General features: G+C 38.7%; 1 long non-coding RNA gene across 2 annotated transcripts in view; it reads right to left on the minus strand.

Annotated features, from left to right (window-relative positions):
- The window catches only part of LOC129527976 (uncharacterized), a 35966-nt gene extending 26859 nt beyond the window's left edge, over positions 1-9107 (minus strand). Inside the window, exon 1 of one of the 2 annotated variants that reach the window (XR_008673092.2) lies at positions 9017-9107. This is a non-coding gene — a long non-coding RNA (uncharacterized lncRNA). The remainder of the gene's footprint in view (positions 1-9016) is intronic. The other variant, XR_008673091.2, reaches the window with a different exon arrangement.
- Positions 9108-11578: the final 2471 nt, after the last annotated feature.

Here is an 11578-nt window from a genome sequence, read left to right on the forward strand (position 1 = left end):
AAAAAAATCACCTTCCCCTGACTAATTATCGCTGAGATCTCAATGGGTATTATTGCATACCTAATGCATGATATCCAATAACACACCAGTGTGGAGTTCGCAAATACGTAAAGGTTGTTTTAAAGAGGGCAAGGACAAGTTAGCCTCATTAGGTCAAGCAAATATAAGAACAAGTAACGGCCTCTGGTCAAAGTAGGAAAGAGGTAGATAAAATATTAAAAAAGATGGTATTATGTAATAAGCAAGGCCATAACTGCGTCAGAATATAAAATGGCATGCCAGAGGTAGAAAGTATGATATAGATACAGTCTTGAAGTTCTCAGAAGAAAAGAGGTATTCAAATGATGGTGATGATGATGGTGGTGGTGGTGGTTTATGTATTTATTATTATTGTTATAACTACTATTTATTACATTCCTAGCATGAGTTTAAAACTGGGCTAGGTTTGGTGCTAAGCCCTTTGCATATAGCATTTTTAAGCCTTCTCAGAGCCCTTCAGCATAAGTATTCAGTTTACGTGATGACTTCTGTAAAATTACTGAACAGAACCTAAAAGACCTATTGTCCATCTGAATCTTAGGCCCCTATGAAAAGGCACCTATGAATAGTAGAATATCTGATACTTAGAAGTCCTCACAGATTTCCAACCATTTGAACGTAGTGCCTTGCTTAATCTGACCCAAAGTGATTAAATGAAGCTCATCATAGAACCCAGTAGTAACTATGAGGGATGGGTGGCCCAGTCTATATTCAAATTTGCTAAGAAGATGCAAATAGCATTTCTTCAAGTTAATGGACCAAGTGGGGTTCTTGGATTGACCCAACCAACCAATTCTACGCTTATAATATGCAAGATAACATTTATCAAGAGCTTATTATATGCCAGATACCGTTCTATAATAGTACTCTTTATATACAGTAACTCATTTAATCTTCTCTACAACCCCAATATATAGTTTTTAGTCAAGAGTAACTAATACTTTGAAATAGTATTAGAGTAGGCTGACTTCTATAACAAATGTCCCCCAAATCTTAATGCCTTCCCACAAGAAAAGATTTATTTCTTGCTTACATCATAGTAAATCTGATGATTGGAAGACAAATGTTCATGCCATGTTTCAGGGAGGCAGCAACAGCTTCAGGGTCCTAAATATTCCTCTCCTGGATCTTCTACAACTGGCCAGCAGACAATGAGAAGAGAGAAAAGGCATGGAAAATCTTGTGGAAAGTTTTAGGGGTCAAATTAGTACTGATATAGCTAGCCATGTCTGCCCACATCCCAGTGGGCAGAGCTAGTCACATGGTCCCACATAGATGCAGAGAAAGAATGGGAAACATGATTTTCCATTGTTCCAGGAAAGAAAAGAACCAGGAGAGTAGGGACAAACAATGTTTCTGCCACAGATAGGTGCTACTATTATCCATGCCTTATAATGGAGGAAATTAAGGGACCACTACACAAGATCACACAGTTTGATACCCAGTATCACCCAATCAAGAAGCAGGACAGGGATTCAAACAGCAAGCAATCTTATCCTTAGCCTATGCTTATACCATGACTACTGCTCCTCAACTATAATTCAGGGTCAAAAACATTATTCGCCAGTCATCACTATTTGGTTTGATAGTTTCATCCCAAATCTAGCCCAAAACTGTCATTTTTGTGATTGCTTAAGTATGTCACTTACAGAGTCCCAATTGCAGAGCATAGGAAAGGCTGTTATTCAAACAAAACAAGATTCTAAACTTTGCAGAAACATTGTACATTAGCCCTCCACTCCCACCTTCTGTATTCATTCCTAATTTCAGGCCCACCCTCCTACTTACTAACTACCACTACCGCCCCGCAAAAAGAAAAGAAGAAGAAAGAAAAAGTCCTGATAAAGCTTTTCCAGTATTTAAGAAGGTCAAGGGGAGTTTAGTGAGTTAATATCTGCCTGCACCTAGATTTAAACAGACATTTGGCTCCTTTCTTATAATGGATGGCTGAGAATATCAAATCATGAGCTGTGACTGAGTCTAACCCAGCTTTCAGCCTTGTGCTCAATAGCAGGATGCCCCATTACTTTCCTTACCCACAACTGCTATGTGTCATGTGTCCAAAGACATTTGAAACCACATCACTGAGACTCCCCTGTGTTGCTTTTCCCTGAAGTCTTACAGACAACTCAGACTGGCCTGGTCAGACCCTTGGAAAGCTTCAAAAGCCCGGCTGTCAGATGTGTACATGTCAACACACCACCTGTTCTGGCAGGAAACCCACTTTGTTTTCTATTTCTTCCTCCCTTGGGAAATGTGCCTGTATCTGGCATCCATCCCCACTGATCCTGCATCACACACCTAGACAAAAAAGTAATTTCATTTCTTAAGCCATTTCTCCCACTTTTATGAAAATTTACTTGAGTTCTCTCTCAACAGGCATGTTGAACTCCTACGTCTTCCTCCTCTTTATGTATTCAAAACTATTCTTGCTCCATTTTTTTCATGCTTCCCCTAATTTGTTTCTGTTTGGAGTCTTAATTCCCTCTCTCCTTACTACCTTTGATTATATAAAAGAACCCTTCTTAAGTAACCTAAGATGTTTTCATTTGTATCAGCTACTAATCTTAATTGTTTTTACTGCTATTCCGGAATCTATTGTCGTTTCTCTTTAGACAAGTTTGACTATTTGCTTTTCTTCACTCCTAATAGCACATACTAAGGTATAAATAGTATGAGTGGGTAAACATGACAATATTAAAATATGGTCTTATGCTATTGATCTGTATTTTAAGAAACATTGCTTTCTGGATCTTTAAAAGATCAATGGATTTTCCATTTTTCCAAAGTTCTACCACCTCTGTTGTTTCAAACATAATTTCTCTGGAGTATGAAAAGAAATGGGTTTCAAGGAGGTTGCTTCACTAGAGTGTAGGTAGGTCAGATGGATTTTCTTCTTCCTACAGAATCATCCTGTGATATTGAAAAAGTGAAGCTGGAGGAAAAAGTGTATTTAAGGAAAGATATTATGGGACCGGAAGCTTACAGAATTTAACTTTACTTCTGTGACTCAGATGCCTCCCATTTTAAGCAAGTCATCTGAACGCTGTGTACTTTGGTCTTGCCTCTTTATAAAAAGGAAACCAATAAAAATATAGCACCCAAAATATAGGCCCCTTACAAATTTCCAATAATGGCTCATTAAAATTCTCTTCAAAGTGGTGTAGGTGAAAAATTAATGAACTCACCCAGCAGGTTTTTTTCCTAGAAATTGATATTTTGTAAACATTCCATGCTTTCCTCCTTCTACCTCCTCCTGCCAAACTTTCAGCTGGTTCTTCTTTGTGGAACACTCTTCCAGTGAGCAGTACTTTGATTTGTGTTTCATGGGGCATGAAAATTGTAGTGAAAAGCATGGGAAAACAGGGTATAATGAGATTTGTGGTACACAGTCTTGAACATGACATGGATTTTCTTGTCCATGCCCCTCTGTCTTTTCTACAACACTGTGACACATGTCAGTACTCTTACAAGTTGTCTTGACTCTTTCAAGGTCAAGTTGAACACGTGGGCTCAAATCCTGGCTCCATTTCTGATTAGTTATATGATTTTCAGCAAGATCTATAACCTCTCTAAGACTTGGTGTCCTCATAAGTGAAGAACTCATTGGGCACTGTGAGAATTAAATGAGAAAAAGCCTGAGAAGCACATAGTGCCTCGCGTATGGTTAGCACACAACAGTTTGCTGTCCATAAACTCAGTGGAGGATATTTTAAAAATATTAAATTAGTTTTTCTTATTCTTCCTTTCAAGAAATTCCCTGACAAATCCTATTTACCTGGGTTCCTTTTTAACGTTGGTTGCCACGGGGAAAGAGGTGGGCACAATAATCTTGAAAGTCAAGCTTTTGAAAAATACAAGAATCTTCTACATAGTAAAACTTCCCTTTACTCATTAAGAGTCAAGTGTGATATACCACATTAATAGAATAAGGATAAAAATCACATGATCACCTCAGTAGAAGCAGAAAAAGCATTTGACAAACTTCAACACCCTTTCATGATAAAAACACTCAACAAACTGGATATAGAAGGAATATACCCTAACATAATAAAGACCATGTATCATAAGCCCACAGCTAACATCATACTCAGTAGTGAAAAACTGAAAACAATTTCCTTTAAGATCAGGAACAAGGGAAAGATGCCCATTCTTGCCACTTATACTCAACATAATTCTGGAAGTCCTATCCAGAACAATCAAGTAAGAAAAAGAAATAAAAGAAATCTACATTGGAAAGCCATAAGTAAAATCATCACATGACATAATCTTTTATGTAGAAAATGGTAAGGACTCCACAAAACACCTTTAGAGCTAAAAAATGAATTCAGTAAAGGTACAGGACACAAAATCAAAGTACAAAAATCAATTGTGTTTCTGTACACTAACAGTGAACTATTTAAAACAGAAATTTAAAAATTCCATTTATAGTAGCACAAAAAAGAGTAAAATACTTAGGAATAAACTTAATCAAGGAGGTGAAAGACTTCTCCACTGAAAACTTTAAAACATTGATGAAAGAAAGACGTAAATAAATAAAAGACATTCTATGTTCAACGATAATAAGAGTTAATATTGTTAAAATATCCATACTACCTAAACTAATCTGCACATTCAGTGCTATTCCCATCAATATCCCAGTGAAATTTTTTTACAGATATAGAAAAAATGATTCTAAAATTCATATGGAATCACAAAAGACCCACAATAGCCAAAGTGATATAGAAAAAGAAGAACAAAGCTGTGGCCATCACATTTCCTGATTCAAAATATATTACAAAGGTACGGTAACTAAAACAGTATGGTACTACCATAAAGATAGACATATAGACCAATGGAACAGAATAGAGAGCCCAGAAAAAAACTCACACACATATAGTCCAACTAATCTTTGACATGGGTGTCAAGATTACACAATGGAGAAAGTACAGTCTCTTTAATCTAGACTTAAAGACTAAAATATAAGACCTGAAACTGTAAATACCCTAGAAGAAATATAGGAGAAAATTTTGACATGGGTCTTGGCAATAATTTCTTGGAGATGGTTTCAAAAATACCGGCCAAAAAAAAGCAAAAGTAGACAAGTTGAACTATATAAAACTAAAAAGCATCTGCACAGCAGAGGAAACAATCAACAGAGTGAAAAGGCAGCCTATGGAATAACAGAAAATATTTGCAAACCATAAATCTGATAAAGGACTAATATCTAAAATTAGATAAGAAATTCCCACAACTCAATAGCAAAAACACAACGACCCTATTTAAAAATGGCAAAGGACCTGAATAGATATTTCTTAAAGGAAGGCATAAAAATGGCCAACAGGAATATGAAAAGGTGCTCAATGTCACTAATCATCAGAGAAATGCAAATCAAAACCACAGTTTGATATCACCTCACATCTTTTAGATGGCTGGTATCAAAAAGTCAAAAGACAACAAGTGTTGGTGAGAATGTAGAGAAAAGGGAACTCTTGTACACTATTAGTAGGAATGTAAATTAGTACAACTATTATGGAAAACAGTGTGGAGATTTCTCAAAAATTTAAAATAGAAATACCATATGCTCCAGCAATTCCACTTGTGGGTATATATCCAAAGGCAATGAAATCAGTATGTTGAAATATATATGCATTCCCATGTTGATTGCAGCATTATCACAATAGCCAAGATATGGAATCAACCTGAAGTGGCCATCAACAGATGAATGAATAAAGAAAATGTGGTATATATACACAATGTAATACTATTCAGCCTTTAAAAAAGAAGGAAATCCTGTTATTTGCTACAATTGGATGGATCTGGAGGACATTATGCTAAGTGAAATAAGCCAAGCACAGAAAGACAAATAATGCATGATCTCACTTAAATGTGGAATCTTGAAAAGGTCAAACTCAGAAGCAGAGAGTAGAATGGTGGTTGCCAGGGACTGCGGGGTGGGAAAGGGAGAATATGGAGAGATGTTGGTCAAAGGATACAAAGTTTCAGTCAGACAGGATGAATAAGTTCTGGAGATCTACTTTACAGCTTGTTAACTATAGTTAACAATCATATGTTGTATACTTGAAAATTGCTAAGAGAATGGATCTTAAATGTTCTCACCACAAACAATGATAAGTAGTGAAGTGGTAGATATGTTAACTAGCTTGATTTAATAATTTCACAATGTTTACATATATAAAAACATCATGTTGTATACCATAAATATATATAATTTTTATTTGTACTTGTCCTTCAATAGAGCTTTTGGGGAGTGGGGGAGAAGAGTGAAGCTTGGTAGATTTGAACTCCAGAGATTTATTTGTAGACTGTAGTAAAAAGGGGAAGGAGGATATGATGTAAGAAAAAATTTTACTTGACGGAAAGGAAAAGTAAAAAAGCCCTTCAGATTCCAGAGAGAGGAGCCCAGGAAGGAGAAGAAAGAGAAGCAAGATGTCAGAATTGAGGAACATGACTTCATTATCTGGATCAAAATCCCTGGAGGAATAAAGTTTCGAGAAACTCTGAGGGGAGGTTGACATATTCCAAATGTTTTAACGTAAATATTATAATATTGATTCCCTATAGGGGAGTTTCCTGTTTTCTTCCTGGCACGGAGCAACATGGTGCCACCCAGGAGGGAGTTTAGAAAGGAGGTAGCCTGTGTGGCCTGGACAGGCATTCAGTGTCCCCATGCTCCTCAATAAAGGAATCAAGAAGTGCTGTAGGGCGCTGGACCAGAGAGGGACAGAGAACAGTCTGAGAGGGGAGATGAGAAGATCATTTCATGATGCCAGGTCTTCATGACAGGAGAATATGACAGAAACTATAAACTTCTACCTCAAATGCCAGGGCAAATAAGACGAGCTGCGTCACACTGGAGACAAGTGAAGGCAACAGAGGCAAGAGCCAAAGAGGTCTGGAACAGTTCAAGGAAGAGCAGAAACAGAGTAACCCTGAGTGGCAATGTGAAAATATCAACTTTTCTTTGCTGTCTTTGGAAATGAAGAGCTCCCAAACAAGATGAAATGTGAAAGAGAAAATCTGTGTTTACTTTTGTACATCTGAATATAATATCTAAGTTGTTGACCTTTCTCAGAAATAATTGAGAACCGGCCTCATATCAAAGCTTACTTTTAGTTTGTTCATTTGAAAGGGGTGGAGGTATTTTGCTTAAGACATCTAACTAGCTCACATAGCTGTGGTGAATGCAAAAAGCTATTTTTAAAGTAAATTTTGAAGCCCTATAGGATAAAAGTAGGAATCTATTTTTTTAAATATGAGAGTGGATCACCTAAAGGCATTCACCAAAACACACATACATGTAGACACACCATGTCACACCAGCCACTTAGCTATAGAAGTAGTTCTGAATAAAGTTTATGAGCCCTAATCAGATGTACCTCAGTACTTACCGCCTTAAGCACTTTCTGTTTGGGGCTGAAGTAATCTGACTAAAAATATATCTACCAATCAACACCTTTCTGCTGTTTCTAGCTGCATGGATGCTAAGGGTAGTCTCCAAATATACTTCAAAGAGCCCACAGTTCTCCAGGACACTAATTCACACCAGTATTGTGTAAAGCAGAATAGATGTGTACCACAGTTACCAACAATGTCAACAAACTCAAGGTGTTAGCATGTGAAATGAGGTTGTTATTTTGATGATAGTGATTATATCAACTGTTCCTCCTTACAATCACAGGGTACTTTCAGATCATGGACACTAAAATTACCAACCAGTAATTTGGAGATCAAATTAACAGCAACCATTCAAAGTAAATTGGGTCATTTCGACTCAGTGGCATTAGGCAACAGAAAGAATGTGAAGTTCTCAAACTGGTATGAGAACTGCAGCTCAAGCTTGTTGCAGTTCTAGACAGATGGCTCTTTCAGGCATTGTTCAACTAAGGGGTCATTTCTGCTGTTGTCAGAACAGTAATTCCCAAAACACATACTTTAGAGTCTGTAGGCTGCCTTCATAGTATATTTCAGTAACTCCAAAGGCTTCACTGTTGTAAAATTCTTTACTTTGTAACCCAAGTTCTCCAACCTCCTGAGGAGCCACTGTGTCCTTGGAAGTCCATCAGTCTTAGTCCAAGTCTCCATTTTGGATACAAGAAGTCCTGCATCCTACTCAAGTATTTCTAAGCATCCCAGTAGAGTTTACATTCCTGGTGGTTGCTTATTGTGTCAGTTAGAAATTAGGTCCAGCTGCATGTAACAGAAACTCAACTGCTGTGGTTTAACCAAACAGGAGGAGGGGTGATTTTCTCATGTATTCAAAGTCTGGACATGAGCAGTATGAGGGCTCTGTAAAGTCTTAGGAGCTCCACGTCCTATCAACATTTTTTTCCTCTATCCTTAACATGTGACTTCTTGCCTCATGCTTGTTGCCTCATGGTCACAAAATGGCTGCCCTTTTTCCAGGCTCATGTCCTTGCTCTCAGCAGAAAGAATAAGGGGCAAAGGACCAAGGGGAACCCCTGAAGCAGAAAAGTGAAACTTTCCCAGAAATTCCTAGCCAAGTTTTAATTATATCTCAGTGACCTGAAATGAGTGTCAGTGCATTTTCTGAAGCCTGGGAAGGCAAGGATTATAGCAAAGTGCACTCCCATCTAAAACAAAATATGAATATGGCTGATAAAGAAAAGGGGAGCTGGACTGCTGAGTACCCAGCAGTGTCTGCCACTCTTCCCAGCTCTCATCCTGAACCACTCCACGCTGGCCATGTCTGGTCATCTCCTAACTATGAGATAGGAAAAATTTAAAACTAGATCTCAGACATGAATACCCTAGTAGTGGCCTTGCCTCTTCCTGGGAGGAGTAGCCTCCTGGGTGCCTTCTTCCTGATCCTCCACTCCAATACCATATTGCTGAGATCATGGTTTTTTTTTCTTTATTCATTCAATTAATAAATACTTTTTGATCAATTTCTATGCATTAAGTACTGTTTTAGACATTGGGGATATGAAAGAAACCAAGATCTCAAGACCCTTACCTTACATGGAACTCATATTCTAATGGAGGTTACTGTATTTCTCTCCCCAGTTGTCCTCTTAGCAGGCACATTTTGCAGGGCACTCCCTGCACCACTGTTTATGGTAACCATGGTCACTCCCCAGAGACCAACGTTCTAGTCTTCTGTCTCTCTCTCCATTAGAAGAAGTTTAAAAAATCAGGCAAAGAATATATTTTTGCAGAAATAAACACAATGACCTATTCCAAGTCTTTTATTGTCAAACAGTATGTTTTATCATCTCAGTCTGAAGCCCCCGCCTTTAGGTATTTCCATTTGTCCAGTGTTTCCTCAAGAAGAATGTTTTTACTTTCTTACTGCATGAGAGGCTTTGCTAAACACAAATTCCAGTTTTCACCTTTACAGCCACAAAGAGTTCAGAAAATTGGGCACCCAGTGTATTTGAGCATCTCCTTAAGCTTATGTATAATAGAGATTCCTCAAAGAGCAACTCATGCCCATTGATAGTTAGTGATTTAATTTTCCCGCACATTTCAATTGAAGGTCTATGTGCATTCTGAAGCCCCTTTATAAAATGTAAATTAAGTGTTTACTTGAATCTAGTTGATCTCTTGCATTAAGCCTCTACTTTTGTTAGGGAAAGGGGATAATACAAATCTCAGTTCTGGAAAGGCCTTTCTCTGTTTTTCTTTCTGACTCAGGACCCCCATGTACACAGGCGATATGACAACACCAAAGTAATAACCAAAGGTATTTGAAGTGGATGAGGTCTTTGAGGTTCTGTGTACAGGTGATCAAGGGTAATGTGGTTGAATCTATGAGTTTCTAAACTTCCCAACATATATTCCTTACCAAACTGCTTCATCTCCAGCTGCCATACTCTGTCTTGTGTTCTCTCCTCCAGCTAAGCATGGAATTTTCCTTCTTCACCTCAAAACCTTCCCTCAGGTGCTTCTCCCTGCTCTCTGCCAAGCCAGTTCTTCAAACCATTGCTCAGGCTATTCCTCCTTCTTAAACTCGCCACACACCACACCATGCTACCTGTCATTATTCTGTTCTCCCTGACTCTCCCTCAGCACTTGTATATGGCTATGTCCAACTGTCCATCTCTCTGCCCTTCACTGATGCCAGTTCTAGTTCTTCATGAAATGATAAACTCACAAAAGGGGCATCAGGGTCCTCTACATACTCAGGAACTCCCCACTGTATATTGTGTTACTCCTTGCTCAAAATAGACCATCTGTAAATAGGGGTGCTGCAGGTTTAAGACAAAGCTTCTCATCAGCATGCTCAGTTTTCTAGGCAGTTTACATTTGAGACTGCAAAGCAGTGGGCGTGTAACTGCTTCCAACCTTCTCTGGGTGGTGATGCAATCATGGGGAGACCATCTGTGTTTCCTCCATCTGTTGAGGCTTCTCTGCACCTAATCAAGTGCAATGCACCAACTCAAGCCTCATCTTTCCAAGCAGCCTTCTCCGCCTGAACCTCCCTTCCTCAGGAGTCCACTCAACCTGGGTCTCCAGAGCAGTGGATATGTAGACAGGCTATAGCAGAATCGCTGAGCCTCCATTTCCTTATCAATAAAATGGGATGATAATGTATTCCTCATACGTTTGATGTGAGGATTAAATGAGAAAATGTATAATAAACCCTTTGCACATGGTAGGTGTTCAGCATATGTTAAATCTCTGCCCCCTCCCTATCACGCTTTCATGCTGGGATAACCATTGTTCATTTGCACAGTCTCATTTCCCCTGCATGATTGTGAACTCCTTGAGGACAAAGTCTCATCTAATTTGTCTTTACATAAGGAAGGGTAGGGTGTTAGAGAATTAGAAATCATCAAATCATGACCTTGGTCATGGATCTGCCACTTATGATCTGTGTGACTTTAGGCTGGTTCATTCATCGGTAAAACAAGGCGTTTGGTTTGGAGGACTGCTAAGATCTATGTGTCTAACCTAAATCTCCTAAGGAGCTTAGTGAGTGAATGGGCACCAAGGAAGCATGATTCCTAAGACTTGTTCCTCCTTTAATAGGTGAGCGAGTGAGTGTCCAATGTCTTAAAGGCTCTATGATCACACTAGCCATTCCTTTCCACTGGGCTCATTCAAGTCCAGCAGACTAGAGCTTAAATACACTGCAGCTCCTCAGGCCCACAGAAGGAAGGTGTTCCTTAAAATTAAAGCTCCACCCAGGGCAAATTCTATGAACCAGCCAAGCAGGTCTCCTGAATTCACACGCTCCCTTAAACCCCATCCACCCAACTGCCCAGCAAGGATGACATAAGTCCTATCGGCGGGAATGCTAGAGTGAGGGATGGGAGTCTATATTCAGTTTCTGCAACTGCCCTTTTGATTCACTCACACAGCTGATGCTGGAAGCTAAGGTGCATAACTGGTGAGCAAATGTTTTGTTATCTTCTTTACCCACTGGCAATGTTATAAAAAGTCAGTATTGATGCCAAGAATTTCTTTGAGATTGTCAAGTAAAAAATGCTAATATGGATCAGATTATAAAATGGCTGATTCTATTACAATAAGCACCTTTATATAAGGAGAAAGGTTTTTTCCTGCTTTGGGC

Source organism: Gorilla gorilla, chromosome 19 (genome assembly GCF_029281585.2).
Source record: "Gorilla gorilla gorilla isolate KB3781 chromosome 19, NHGRI_mGorGor1-v2.1_pri, whole genome shotgun sequence".
Classification (NCBI taxonomy): Eukaryota; Metazoa; Chordata; class Mammalia; order Primates; family Hominidae; genus Gorilla; species Gorilla gorilla.